At 40.7% G+C, this 15,589-nt stretch overlaps 1 long non-coding RNA gene across 3 annotated transcripts; it reads left to right on the forward strand.

The window, feature by feature from the left end:
* Window positions 1-8,437: 8,437 nt before the first annotated feature.
* On the forward strand, window positions 8,438-15,203 carry LOC115439328 (uncharacterized). 3 transcript variants are annotated; one of them, XR_003938250.1, is made up of 5 exons: window positions 8,438-11,924; window positions 12,472-12,646; window positions 12,745-13,071; window positions 14,079-14,196; window positions 14,300-15,203. It is a non-coding gene; the product is annotated as an uncharacterized LOC115439328 (long non-coding RNA). The 3 variants fall into 3 exon arrangements; XR_003938251.1 differs by having other exon boundaries at window positions 8,438-11,454; window positions 11,588-11,924; window positions 12,472-13,071; XR_003938249.1 differs by having other exon boundaries at window positions 12,472-13,071.
* Window positions 15,204-15,589: the final 386 nt, after the last annotated feature.

Raw genomic sequence — 15,589 nt, forward strand, 5'->3', positions numbered from 1 at the left:
AAAGATATGGACAAAGACAGACCTACAATTATCATACAACTAAACGGTAGAGATGTGACCTTTCTGTGTGATTCAGGAGCTTGTAGAACAGTTTGTAAGAAACATCTACCTGACGTAAAGACAGGAAAACATTCAACTAACATTAGAACAGCTAGCGGACTAATTACCAGAATCAAGGAATCATTACCAATATGGATACGAGACCCAGAAGGTGAATGTTGCAAGACAACAGTCCTCTTATATTCCTAATGCCCGGTAAATCAGTTGGGAAGGGATACTATGATTAAGCTGGAACTAGGAATTGTGACTTCACTAGCAGAAGTCATGGTAGTTAAAAGAAGATCACAGTTGCTGGCTGAAGATATAAAAACCCCTTTTGAAATATTAGACCATATAGACTAACAATATTTGAGACAAAGACAAAGTTGACGGATGACTCTGATCTTGTGGATTATATGAGAAGGATGCTACAAAGCAGAGATGTTAAGATAAGTAACCATATGCCAGATACCCCTGTTCCATTACAGGAAAGACCAACAAATTGTAGTGGGAGATCTTGTGTTGATAAAGGTTATAAAAAGAAGACGTGAGCCAGCCCGAGGTGGGAAGATCCTTTTCAAGTGCTACTCACTACTCCTACTGCAATCAAGATACAGGAAAGATCCTTGTGGATACATTTGTCTCATTGAAAAAGATCCCTGACCTGCCTAAAGTAGAGTAAGTCAATATTCTTTTACAATCAATATTCCTCTGAGTCAAGTATAAGCCTGACTACAAAGTGGACTTAACCGTATAGAGGTTGGGTAAACTCAATGTCAGTGAAGAAATAAAAGGCACAGAGGGTTTAGGTTGATTGTGAAAGGTAACGTTGACTGCTGTACCAATGCTACTGATGAAGATAAGTACAGGAAAAGAACAGTTAGATACACAAGAGAACAAGTGCTGGTAACCTCTGTTCTCAAGAAGATAGGTCACATGACTCACCCCATCAGGGGAAAGCAGACTCAATACTAGAAGCACTCGGAGAGCGCAGACCTCCGCCAAGGCTGATCAGTGGCCCCCCCCGTGGGCCCCCCCACGCCAAGGAGGTTATGTTTTTGCCAGGGTTTGTTTGTCTGTCTGTCTGTTTGTTTGTCTGTCCGTTAGTGTGCAACATAACTCAAAAAGTTATGGACACATTTTGATGAAATTTTCTGGTCTGCGCCCCCCCCCCCGATCACCACCAAAATTTAATCATTTCTTCCTTATCCCATTTCCAACAAACCCTGAAAATTTCATCAAAATCTGTCCATAACTTTTTGAGTTATGTTGCACACTAACGGACAGACAGACAAACAAACAGACAGACAAACAAACCCTGGCAAAAACATAACCTCCTTGGCGGAGGTAATAAGAAGAAGAATCCACTGTTCGTCGGATCCAGTTTCCAGAGAATCCACCAGAGCCAACGACATTACTGTCAGATCTTCACTTGGTCCAGTGGACGCCCATCACCGCCCCAACATTGCCACAGCTCAGCCCAGAGAAGCAGATCGTCATGGAGGACCAGAGCTACTCACTTGGAAATTCGGGAAGTCAGCAACCAGCACCAGTTCACCCAACTGATAAGTTGCTGCCCACATGCCCCTGTCTCACCTCAGGTGATGTTGAGCACCTGTTCCGCTTTTTGCCCCAACCCTTTGAATAGTACACACATCTTAAAGACACTCGCAGAGACATTGACAACCAAGCACTACCACACAGGCCCAGTTCGGTCAGCCCAGAGCCAAGCCCCAAGATGTTACTACAGCTGGACTGGAAGCCACAGTGTGAAGGGGTGGGGTGGAAAGTGCCCCTTCTTAGGGACATGAACAGGGCAATGAGCCCAGAACCAGAGGGATAAGATTTCTCTCAACAAACTTTAAAGTTGCTAACTGGGTTACAGATTAAGCATGATTTGTTATATGGACTCTGTTTGTTATTGTCACAAATGTCACAAATGATAATCATAAAACAAAATGATCACTTTCACATGTCATGAAACTACGGATATATGAGCACGTGTGTTTCACTTGATTTTAATTTTACAGAATGTGTTAATAAGAATACGCTGACCTGCCACCTGGTGAGGGTTTTACCTTCCCAATGTCAAAATGGAGAGGAGGTTTCCCTTTCCATGTCACATGATCAGCAGCGAGTCCGGTAGCAACCGCCACTGTGTTATTCAATTTGTAGAGTAAAACCCGGAATAACTCTGATGGGGTACTCAGCCACCATTTAGTGGCTGGGACACCATTAATAGGTGACCCTCACTGCAGGACTTGATGGGTATTAGCAAAAAAGAAGGTTATTTTTACACTACGTTTGTTATCACACTGAGTCATACACTGAATGTATTATGAGGCAACTACACAACAGCATATTGGATGTTTATGTAATCATGTTTAATTGTTAATAATATTTGATAATGATAATAATAATGTAATTAATAATTAATAATAATTAATAATGTTTGAAGGGTGGCTGAAACGGTAGTATTGGTCTTAATTAAAGACCAAAGGGGGGAGTAATGTAGAAAATAAAATAATGTAAATAATGTAGAGAAGATACTCTCTTTGGAGAAGGCCCTGCTGATGATCCTGCAGGTTCAAGCTTTTGTAAACAATTTGTGATAGAAGGATTCTCTGCTGGTTGGGATTTGAAGTTCCATGACCGGCTCCTGACCCTGCAGATCATGTTGACCATGTTGGACCAGGTTGGTGCTGGCTAAATAACTTCTGGGCAGTACGCCCAGACCATCTAGTGACTCATCCAGCACAGCTGCATTACTTAATTAAAAAAGAAACAAAACAAGTGATAAGAAAAAAACAAAACAATTGATAAGAAGACCAAAAATGACCTAGTGTGTGTATGCAGCAAGTAGGGTAAACGGCACAGATGTGCCTGACCAAAGATGGTTTTAATGGGGGGAGCTTCCGGGGGTGATACAAACCGTGGGATGGTTTCTGCCAGTGGAAAAACACCCCGAACCTTCTAGAAGGATGGGGAAAAGGGCATAAAAGCTTGTGAATTCAGAATGACGTCAGCTCTTCTCTGGAGAACCGTCCCGTGTGTTTACTTTGTGTGCTTCATGAATAAACACATGTAAGGCTCTGGAGACTGACTATCTCGACTCATCTTTGATGCAGAAGTGTCTGTATCTGATCACCACTTAGGTATAAAGTATAGTTAAGTTTTTTTAACTTCTATTAAAATAGGACTTAGTATTCAGTTACGGTAAATGAGTGTCAGAATATAGTCTTCATCTGATTTTGACTGACGGGAAACTCCCACAACATCCAGAGGACCCTGGCGCCCCCCCGCCTTCCGCCTCCGGCTGTCCTGAGGACCCCGGCGGCCCGCCGCCATCTGCCTCCAACTTTCCCAAGGACCCCGGCGCCCCCCTGCCTTCCGCCTCCAGCTGTCTGGAGGCTCTGAGTGCCCGGGATGGAGCAGCGCCCCCCCCTGCCCTCTGTCTGTCTCTCTCTTTCCCCCTCTCCTCTCTCTCTGTTTCTCTCTTTCTTCCTCTCCTGTCTCTCTCTTTCTCTCTCTCCCCCCCCCCCCCCCCAACCCCCGGGTGGCCCCCCATCTTTTTTCTTTCACTCACTCACTCTCTTTCTTTCTTTCTTTCTTTCTGTCTTTCTGTCTTTCATTCCTTTCTTCGTTCATTCTTTCTTTCCTTTGTTCTTTCTTTCTTTCCCTCTTTCTTTCATTCCTTTCTTTCTTTCTCTTTCTTTCTTTCTCTCTTTCTTTCTCCTTCTCTTTCTGTCTTTCTGTCTTTGTCTCTTTCTTTCCTTCTTTCTTTCTTTCTTTCCTTCTTTCTCTCTTTCTGTCTTTCTTTCTCTCTCTTTCTTTCTTTCTGTCCTTCATTCTTTCTCTCTTTCTTTCTTTCTTTCACCCCAGCTGGTCAAGGCAGATGACCATCCTCCAGGAGTCTGGTTCTGCTCCAGCTTTTCTTCCTTGTTAGAAGGAAGTTTTTCCTGGCCACTATCACACTAAGTGTTTACTCCTGGAGGATTCTGCTGGGTTTCTGTAGATTAGCTCAAGAGTCTAGTTTAAAACAAACTGATTTGATTTGGTCTGATTTGGTCTAATTTGGTCTGATTTGATCTGATTTGGTCTGATTTGATACTAATTCCAATAAACTGTTTAAACCTCATCTTGTTCTTCTGTGTTTTGTTGTCTTGCTTTAATCGTACATGTCATTTCATGAGTGGATTGGACCTCACTGATCTAGTGCTTCGTAGTGGAAGATAGTGTTTAACCCTTAGCGCTCTGTCCATACTTTTTAGTTTGCCTTTATAGAACACATCAAAACTGTTAACCACATTTGTTCTATATTTTTCAGCACTATTTCACCTCCATGATATGATAATTCCTTTGCACTTACCTTATTTAACATATTGGACCCAATAATACACAAAAATAGTAGAATACAATTTGAAAACACTCGATACTATTTACTACAAAGAAATTCCTAATCATGGTCTGATCTGTTTTAGAAGTTGAAAGAGTAAAGCAGGTTTGTATATGAACATATAAAGCTGTCTATCTATTAATCCTATCTCCAGGTTTTCATGGTTGATGAATCTCAAACAAAACCTTTTTTCTTTTCTCATGCTTCCATCACCCTGGAGGGTTAAAGAGCAGAGTTGAAGTGTTTGTCAAGGCGTCCACCACAAACTGTAGATTTACAAACTGTACATTTAGTGTTCAAGTGTAAACTGGTGAGGAAGGAAGTAGTTAATGCTACTGTAATAGTTGGAAAAGCTCCTCCAATATTTAACAACAATTGTGTCTTTTCATGACAGTGTTTGTAAAATGTTGGGTGGTATCAGCCCTCACAGGTTGGAATACGTCATTAAGGTTCAGTTCATTTGGAGAAACGTGAGACAGAAACAGGATGAAAAACTGTCGTCTGAAAAGGAACTTTGAAAAGTCCAATGTCTGACTAAGAAGTAGAGGAACAGAGAGGAAGTATAAAGTTCTATACAATGGAAATAGTCCAATAACTCCAAAACAGATGATATATGATGTGGGATGTGTGATAGGACTTTATTCTATTTCACTACTGAGGCTTTTACAAAACAGAAAACTGGACTCATTTGTGGAGCCTAATATCTCTATTTTCTTGAGCCTCTTTTTTTCTTTCTGTTCTTTTTGTTTTGTTTGTTTGTGAAGCATCTTTGAATGTCCAAAAAAGCGCTATATAAGTGTGATGTATTATTATTATTATTATTATTATTATTATTATTATTATTATTATTATTATTATTATTATACTCTTCTTGATGTGAAACTTTTCTCAGCTTTTTAATAATTTATAACACAAAACCAGAACTTCACTACAGCATATAAACTTAACTTCATGAAAACTTAATAAAAATCTACTGGTGCATTAAGGATCAAAACAAAAAAAAACATTACTGGAATTATCAACAACAAATGGCTAAATTTCTATATGAAACATTCTACATTTTAAATACATTTTCTTTGACTTCAGTTAAAGACTCATAAGATAAAATCATAAAGTTCAGACCAGTGAACTGTCTTTCAGGGATAAATAGACTGAATTAACACAAACAAAAAATAATGTTTTCCTCTTACCAAGTCGGCGCCACCATGTTTTTCAGGGAGTTTTTCGTCTCCTACGATGATGTACAGGAACGATAATATTGAATTCAACAGTTTGGTTCCAAGTCTTCTCTTTCCATAGTTCATCTCATACCTGTGTGTAAATACTGCAGAATCACACCTACCAGCACAAAGTTAGTCACATTTTGGGTGGAGCAGTTACACTTTATACTTCAACTTACCCAGACACCGGAAGGTTAATAGATAGAACTATTCTGAATGTTATCTTAATCATGTTTGCATGTATCTACAGTATATGTTCCAAAAAAAACAAAACAAAACATCAACACGAGGCATTTGTTAATTTATCATTTGTTTGTTTAAAAACTTTACTTATTAATGCAATTGTGCTTTGCTCTCAGAAAGCAAGAACAAAAAAAGTGACTTTTTTTAGTAGCTGGTGATTCTTTTCATTGATACCACAAGATTTCTCCTCTTGTGTATTCTTTTTTTTCACTTTAAAATCTACAGTGTACTTTTGAATTCCCACACAAGATAACCCTTGTTAACATGCACAAAAACAGGAAAAAAAAAACACAACCAAAGAACACTACAGTGCATTAAAAATCCCCTGCTCCACTGAAACAGGTATTGTTTTTTTAATCCTCCACAGTTGCATAGTTGGATGTTGTTAATGCAGCTGTAACCCATATGAGACAATGGCCTACTAAGGTTGTGTCATTTCAGTGCAAAACTCACACTGTCCAGTAGGATGCGCAGTTGCGCTTTGAATAACCTAAGCCTCCATGTGCGTTCAGTCACTTCACTTCAAAACACGCTCCGTACGGTTGTCTTGAGCTAACCAGAGCGAGCTTTACACCTTGGCAAACACCTGCGAGCTGTGAGAAGTGACTACTTGTAGAGAAATTCCATGTGAAAATCCCGGTGAGTGTACAACATGTTGGCTATTAGCCGGAAGCTAATGTATATGTATAGATGAACTTGACATTCTTACCAGATATCATTCTAAAAAAAAAAAAAAAAAAAAAAACAATCTGGAGTTACATGACCTTGTCATAATGTTTTCCCTAATGTTTTACCTGCTCTGGTGCATTTTGTGTCACTACAAATTGTATGTAATGATTAGAATAAGCTAATGCGCTAACGCTAGCTGCTGATGCTAATGGCTAACGTGGTCCATGTCCTTATCTAGGCCTGAATTAGCATTACTACACTGTGGAAGCACGTGCTCTTTACACTGTAAATAAGTTTTATGATCAAATATACAGCCATTCAGTTGGAAGATGGTTTTGGTTGTAAAATCATAAATATTGTGTGAATACTGTTAAAATGTCCTTTCATTGTTATTGTTAAATGCAGTTAAAATCCAAGAAGGTTAAAAAGGAATGATAAATAGTTTATTCTGATTAAGGAAATGTGGTTAATTTACAATTTCATGTTAACCAGTGTTTTATGTGTTAAAAATAGGAATTCTATTGTTGTTTCGATAACACAATGTGTGTTTCTACTAAAACTACACGGTAAATCATCATAACCTTGTAAGCTGACTAAGCTAAAGTACCAGAGTACTGACATGTACATTCATTTATTTGGATACAACTGTCATTATGACATTTAAATGTTAAATTTTAATGCACTTCACACAGAAACATAATTCTAAGAACCAGAACCGAATGTTTACTTTCTGCACACTTTGTGTAGATTGGTTTTCTAGTGATCTTGGAAATCTGATGGCGAGTCCAGCCCATGGTGACTGCGAGGGGTGTTAACGGTGTGGCCAGCCTGAATCCTCTGCCGCAGAAGAACTTCAACTTCAGCTATTTCCATTGGATCCAGATAAGACACAACAGCACTATAATACACTACCCAGGAAGCAACAGTTGCAACTAAAGACACTTCATCAACCAAACTGAACTCAAATCTGACTTTTTTGGGGAAAGAGCTCTATTTTATTTAGGGGTTGTAATGGCAAAATTACTTATATCCATATATATTCATATACAGGGTGGGAAGCAAAATGTACAATATTTTGAGGCAGGGATTGAAAAACAGTGTATGACCAGTTAGTTTATTGAAAGTCATGAGAATTTATTTGCCACAAGAAAATTGACATAATAGAAAATGTTTTTATTGTATGTGTCCTCCTTCTTTCTCAATAACTGCCTTCACACGCTTCCTGAAACTTGCGCAAGTGTTCCTCAAATATTGGGGTGACAACTTCCCCCATTCTTCTTTAATAGTATCTTCCAGACTTTCTGGTAATAGTTTTGCTCATAGTCATTCTCTTCTTTCCATTATAAACAGTCTTTATGGACACTCTAACTATTTTTGAAATCTCCTGTGGTGTGACGAGTGCATTCAGCAAATCACACACTCTTTGACGTTTGCTTTCCTGATTACTCATATGGGCAAAAGTTTCTGAAAAGGTATGGATAATAGTGTTAGGTATGATTATGACATCAATATATGTTTGGTTTCAAAACAATTGACGTAGTGCCTGCTGAGAAAAAACAACTAAATGTTCATTGTAAATTTTGCTTCCCCACCCTGTATATTTTCATATATTTCATATATCATATAGGCTTCTAACTCTATTTCCGATATATTCATTTCACTGTGTATTATAGAGCAGTTTTGACCTCTTTTGTGTCCAGAGTAGAAGGCCAAACCAACATTTCTCACAGGGGTCTTATCTCTAAGTTCCTGACACTAACCAAAACACTTTCCACACATCATAATTTTCTCATGGGAGACAGAAGACTACATTGTGATTTGTATTTTTGGGTTCAGACCGTCTCAGTCTTTTGTCTGAGTGGTATCTCTTTCTGTGGAGCTCCAAATAAAGGGATTTCTTTAACACTGAACGTTTGAACTTATCCTTCTTTATTATAGACGAATTAGTAGAGTAATATTTTTCCATAACAATTGGTGTCAGAAGTGGGATAGCTGAAGATCCACCATATGACACTCGTAGGCGTCGGACAGGTTAGCCACCAAGAATCCACAATCTAGGGGTTCTCCTCTACCTCACTGAAAATCTTAAGAGACGAGAGGGTCTGACGCCTGGAGTGAAACTGGTCGACTTCACGTCTGTTCCAGCGAATCAATACTCTACTTCCTCGTCTGAAGGGTGAGATGTATTTTTACCAATTATTCAATAGAAGCATTTGCTTATTAATCGAATTGGGGGAAAAAAAAACATTAAAAATTTAATTAAATTAAGTGTAGTATGTAGGTCATGTCTGTCTACTGGGGCTGACTGTCAGTAGGAGCCTGTGGTAAAAAAGTCTGGTATTAAAGTCAGACTTGACGTGGTTAGGTCCACGGGGTTTTTAATCCACTTGTACCTTAGAAACGACGTGTGATAGGCACAGGGACGCCTGTGTTCAATATCGTTAAATCAGGAAACGTGGCAGTGTGGCGTCACAGTGTTTCATGGTTAGGCTGATTTAATCGATTAAAGGGTAAAGCGTTTGAGAACGCAGTCAACCAGTTGACATAACAACTAACACTTTTAACTACGCAATTGAGCACTCACTAGGGCCTTGGTGGGAGGTTAACTGGTTACTTGTTCGGTGTCCTTTGCTTTGTGCCCAACCATGCGGCTGCGCCGGATAGCATCCGTGGGATCTTCCTATGGAGGGTCGCCGGGACTAGTCAAACCAGGATTTGGCTATGGGCAATGAGCAAAGCAAAGGCGTACAGGTTCCGACAGGGCCTTTAGTGGAGGACAGGACTAAAAAATATGGTCTTGAAAGCGTTCAGTGTCTAACGGTCTGGACAAGCCCATTTGGCTTTCTTAAGGGGGTTCTTTGAGTCAAAATCCGCTGAAACAATTAGACCAGGGAAAAAAAAAAAAGAGCTCGATTTTCTACTTGTTTTTTCAAATTTTCTTATTATTCTATGCTTGATAATTTTGTGGGGGTAAAACTCATGACACTGTGAATCTTGTTGTCGGTCAAAGTCGATGCCGACTGATTAATTTTTTTATTGTAGGGAATTAATTATTTTGTTGTAGTTTCGCAGCGACGTAAACGTAAGTTGGGGATGCCCAACGCCAGGTAAAGCACAGTATTTGACAATTTCGTCATTTTAAAGTTTTTGCGGCCCAGATCATCGTGTCTGGAAGATTAATGTTCCAAGGGGAACATTAATAAGTACTTTAAGAAATGCGCGTTTTTGTGTTATTTAACAAAAATTCAGTTGCGGTAACCCAGACTGAGGTCTGTCCCTGTTAGATGGGAAATGCAAATTTTAAGTCCCGCCACCGGATTGTGACGGGCCAAGATTCAAATGCATGAGTAATAATAAATATGGGCTAGATGTTTTAAAATGCCAGTCAGTGATCAAAAAGGCTTGGCACGCTGTGGGACCTAAGTCCTATTAGCTCTGTGAACGAGGACGCACAAGAGACATGTGAGGAGTTGATTTTGTGAACAGTGGTTGAATTGAGGGTGGTTGAATTGTAGTTGAAACATGAGAGGTGCAATGTAATCATAAGATCTCTGGCCAGGATTTTTTTTTTTTTTTTTTTAATAAGGGTGGTATGCCGTTGAAAACAAAAATCAATGTGTAAAAAAAATGTCTGACAGTGAGCGCAACATTGGTTTGGTGAAATACATTTTGACTGGTTCACCACTGGCTACTGTAGAAAGGATGGGTTTATCAGATAATTTTCGTCGAAGTAAACCCCCTTTTCCCAATAAAACTAAACTTGTAGTTTCTGAATCTACCAAGAAGTTGTTTACCAAAAAAAAAAACCCTGAAGATATCATTGACAACTGTTTAAAACATGTGAGTGTGTGTGCTTGGCGTAGGTGTGTGACATCAGTATCGACAGCTGATGTGCAGATGCAGAATCTGGGTTAGTAAGCATGTGTATGACTTCTGCTCCAGGGGAGGGGAAGGAGAGGAGAGAGACATATGCAGGTGTAGGTGTGTCACAGCCTAGTTGGTTTGGAACCGTTGTTGCCTGTATCCTCCAGGTCGTTGCTGCCGGCGACCAAACGCTGTTGTCTGTTGTATCTGTCTCATCCACATCTCCTCATCTTGGCCTCCGTATTGTCCCTAAAATCTGATTATCGCCCAAGTATTTTGTTGTGTTGTGTCATGTCTGTGATAAGTGTTTATAAATGTTTGTGTTGTATGTTTGTGGCTTTAGTGTTCTTGTTGTGTGCGTATGGTACCGGTACAAGGGTTTGTGTGGATTTTGGGTGCTGGCTCAAACTTGAGGTGATATTCAGAGTTGCCAGATTAATGCTTGTGGTTTTGATTTCACTGTGGAAATAGTGTTTTAAGTGTACTTTATATTTGATAGAGCACCTATATACTAAAGGATACAGTATAGGAAAGCATGTGAATCTGAATTTGTTGTGACAATGTAAAGATGCCGATGGGCCTAAATGTTTATAGGAGTGACCCAGGATCTCCTGTTTACCATTTTCTTCATACTTTCTTACTTAACATTTGTGTTTTGTGACTGTGACACCTGCTTAGATGTGACTAATTGTGTTTTGCGTATAACACTACAATGACATGATGAACTTCCTCTACAGATCCCGTGTCTTTCAGCAGAGCCAAGGGCCGCGAAGGACGCTTCTCACTCCTCCTCTCCATTCCTCTCCTTCCTCCTCTCCCTTCTTCTCAGTCTCACTCTCATACACACTCCACTCACACACCACTCACAGCCCCTCCTCTCTTGACTCTCTCTCGTTTCTCCAAATGTTCTTTTTCCTCCTAACAGGTCAGCCTGAAAAGCTGTTGGTGAAACTGACCCATGGGTGTGACCAAGTGTCAAAAGGGGGGACCTAAAGCACTAAAACCACACTGGTGCTCTGTAGGGTATGCGCATGCGAACCTTTGACAGACATAGTCATTTGAGATTCTGCTCCGAATCTCCAAACCCTTTCCTACGTCTCATTTCAAACATGATATGCTCTCTTGTTGTGCTGCTTTCTCTCCCATCCTCAAAAAGATTTGTCAACAGGTAGCTGTGGCCCTGTCCATTCCAGCCTCAGGTCCACTTCACAGCCTTCAACCAGGTGACTTCATGCTGGTCAAAGACTTCAGGAGGTCGAACAAGCCACGAGGGTTCACGTCAGTCGCTGCCAAAAGGTCATCTCTGCATCACCCGCCTAAAAGGTGCATGGCCTACGTCAACATCCAACGAGGTAGACCAGGACGAGAAGTGGATGACATCAGTGGTAAAACCAAAACCACCAACGAACAGATGGTGAATTAAAACGCTCTGTTCCACCTGTGAAGCTGATGACATTCCTACGTGGGAGCGACCCCGGAACGAGATCAAGAACGTAAACTCTTCCTCTCACTTTCTGCTTTCATACATACAGCTAAAACAACCCTGAGTGCACGCCAAGCGCTGCTCATGGGTCACATGGTTCACATCACACAACCACTGCACAGTACATGTTTTAGGCCTGTGTCTGACTAGGTCAAACAGAGGTGAGAACACAAACCTCTGAACGAAAACGAACCCTAGTAAGACATAGGGGTGGTTCACACACGGACTGTGTTCTGTCATGTCGGCTCCCAGACTGTGTCTGGATTTGTCTGTCTTTTATGTTGTCTGTCTTTTATGTTGTCTGTCTTTTATGTTGTCTGTCATTTCCTGTTTTATTTTGTTATGTTTCCCTCATGTGTCATGTCTGGTGTCTTTACTTCCCTTCCCTGATTGTTTCACCTGCTCTGATTACCTGACTCCACCCTCATGTGTTCCACCTGTGTCCGATTGTCTTCCCTCCCTCTTGTGTATTTAAACCCTGTGTCTTCCCCTGTCTGGTTGCCAGTTTGTTTGCTACACTCGTGTGCTCACTTACCAGCGTTTTTGGATCCTGTCAGTCTGTCTGCCCGTTGTGACCCGTTTCGTCTTTCGACCACCGATTCTGCCCGTTCCTGTTTTGCCTGCTCGTCTGTGACCTGGTTCGTTTACCCGACTCCGATTCTGCCTACTCCCTTTGGTACCTCAGCCTCCAACGATTACCTGTGTTTCAACCCTGTGCCTGGATTACTGACTGTGAGTTTTTGCCTGTCCCTCATGTACCGTTGCCTTTTGTTCTGCTCTCCCGTGTATGACCTGGCCTGTTTTTTGACCTCCCTTTTGTTTATTCCTAGTCGTGGTTCCGTTGCGTTTTTCCCGGCTCGGCCACGCTGGTTGCCAGCTGATTCTACTCACGGCCCAGACGTCAAGCCCCGGACACAGCGTCATCACAGATTCACTAATTATTGTGTGTTGTGTCTCTTCCCTTGTTAAAGTGTTCAATAAACACCCTCGAACTCACGTCAGTCTTTTGGTCTTGCAGTTGGGTTCAGCCTCTGTACTAGTCCCATCACATGTTCATGAACTCAAAGTTCAGAGACGTCACTCCTTCTACATCCTCACCTGAAGAAAGGGCCTGGACTCAGCTGCTCAACCAACCATCTCAAGCAGTGTCCCTTACAGTACTGATCATTTTCTTGTCTCTTCTTGTTGTTGTAAAAGTTATCTTTGTATTGTGTAAGGTTCAACGTATATATTAAGTGTTAATTATGATGTAGACCTAGACCACGGCACCCGTTCAGGGGGCCTGGATTTAGTGACCTCAGAGCATCCTGTGGTGCATTGTGTTTGTCTATTTTCACAAACACACACTGACTGCTCCGCTGAAACCATCACAATTACAACCCAAAGAGTTAAATAACATCTCTGAAAACGTAGTTGTAAAATTGTAAGTGAAACTGACTGTAGATGTGAGTGAAACTGTAAATGTAACTGCATCAGACTGAATAACTCTGATAAATAGATGAACTCACTGACTTCAGTCAATTTACCTTTGAGATAAATAAACTTATGATTCATGACTTTCTGATATTGTCAATTCACCCATAAAAACCCAAACATCCATCACCAACCAAAACAATTTACTGATCTAAACTGTTTAATCCCTGTTGATCCACTAATCCTATTAATCCATGTCAATAATTGGTGTAAAATGTAGTTCATCTTTTCATGGTCATCAGATATGACCCATTTGGACGTTCAGAGGCTCCGTAGTGAACATAGAAACACCGTCATCTTCTCCAACATTGATTCACCAGTAAAACCCATGGAGTTGGATCAATGCCAGTGGATGGACACACTGGGTTTATGTTCAGTTAATGACAGATTGAACTGAAAAAGACACAGTTTATTCAGTTTGATCTGTTTCTGATAGAAGAACCATCAACTTTAATCTGAGCTTTAATGAACATCTACATGATCAGAGAATTAAATATAGGAAAATATCTGATTTATACTGATAAAATACAAACTACAGAAGATATTATAATAAATGGAGATAAATCACTTGAGAAAGGTTAGATACAGAGTAAATTCATTTGTGAACTGACACTAAAGTAGTGCTGGACCTTTATGGGTTAATGAACACTGTTCAGTGTTTGGTTTAATATTCTTCATCTGATCATTTCAGATGGTCCATGCTGACTGTCTCATCAGTGTTGTGTCTCAGTGGTCTGGTTCTGGTTCTGGCTCGGTCCATGACTCCTGAGTCTATCGGACCTCTGGAATCTGTCAGCGTGGATCACAAGGTGAACCACACAACCTCTGTTTAGAACCACTGTTTCCATCAGATCTGTGTCCAGAATGTGTCTGTATTTCTGAGGTTGTGATGCTGAGGTTTTGTGTTGACAGGTGAATTGTCTGGTGTGTTTGTGGGGGACAGGGGGTCTACCTACCAGCCTTTTCTCCTGACACCATACACAGACCCCCAGGAACCACAGCAGACCTACAGTCATGCCCATGCCAGGACAAGGAGCAGGATCCAAACGACCTTTGACCTCCTGAAGGAACGCTTTCACTGTCTTCACCACTTAAGGGTCAGCCCTTTGAGGTCATGTGACGCCCCCCCCCTCCCCCTCCACAACAAAAGTGCATCACACTTGGACTGGGACAATCCTGCCATCTTCCCTGATGACCGCAGTGGTCAGCTGGTCAGGGACCAATATGTGTTCAATTATTTGAGTTCACATGCATGATTTCAGTTAAATATGTCCTGCAGGGGCAGAGGAATTTGTGGGGTTTTTTTGTTATTCAGTTTAAATTGATTTGGTTGGTTTTGATGTTTGTGTTATTTACTGTATGTATGTTTTTTGTTGTTTCTATTGTTACTAAACTAAAGGCATTGGTATTTATTTTATTTCATTTTGTTTTTTGTTTGGTGATATGAATTGGGGGGGGGGGGGGGTCGGCAGAATAAACTCAGGCTTCAACCTATTCCTTTACAGACTCTTCAGTTTGTAAACATTGTATCTGCATAAATGTATGATGTTTGAAATGTCTGAATGAACACAATTGAACTGAACTGATGTAATGATTGCAAAATCATCTAAAATCATTTATGTTAAATTATTGAAATGAATAATCCCAAATGTTTGTATACTGACAGTGGGTCTAGTTCCTGTGATTCCATTGTGTAATGGGCAGTGAAATAACTATTGGTTTCCATTTGTGGTGACTGTTGACTGAGATGAGGGATGAGATGAAATAAATCCTGGAGTTTAGCCTGGTCTGGAGCAGACTAGCTCCACAGAATAAATCTCCATGGTAACTTGTATCAAAACATTTCCTGCTTTCCCCTATCCTGCTTTTGTGAAACAGGATCATGGATAAGTTGAGCCAGGATAACCAACATATCCTGGCTTAATCCCTTCTCCTAGTTTTGTGAAATAGGCTCCAGAAGTCTGTGCCTCATCACCCACTTCCTGTCTGACATCTGGCTCCTCCTTGGCCCCGCCCCTCTCCAGTGTCAGACAGCAAACCAGCTAAAGTTTGATTGACAGCTAGATGACCGTGTTATCTGGGGGGGGCAGGACACTTGTAATTTGGATTGGGTGTAAACTTAGACCTGTTCAACCAAATGACCAATCAGCTTTGTGTTCTTATATTATTGACCCTTGGTGAACCACCGGTAGATCACGAGCA

Source organism: Sphaeramia orbicularis, chromosome 19, assembly GCF_902148855.1.
Source record: "Sphaeramia orbicularis chromosome 19, fSphaOr1.1, whole genome shotgun sequence".
In the NCBI taxonomy this organism is placed as follows: domain Eukaryota; kingdom Metazoa; phylum Chordata; class Actinopteri; order Kurtiformes; family Apogonidae; genus Sphaeramia; species Sphaeramia orbicularis.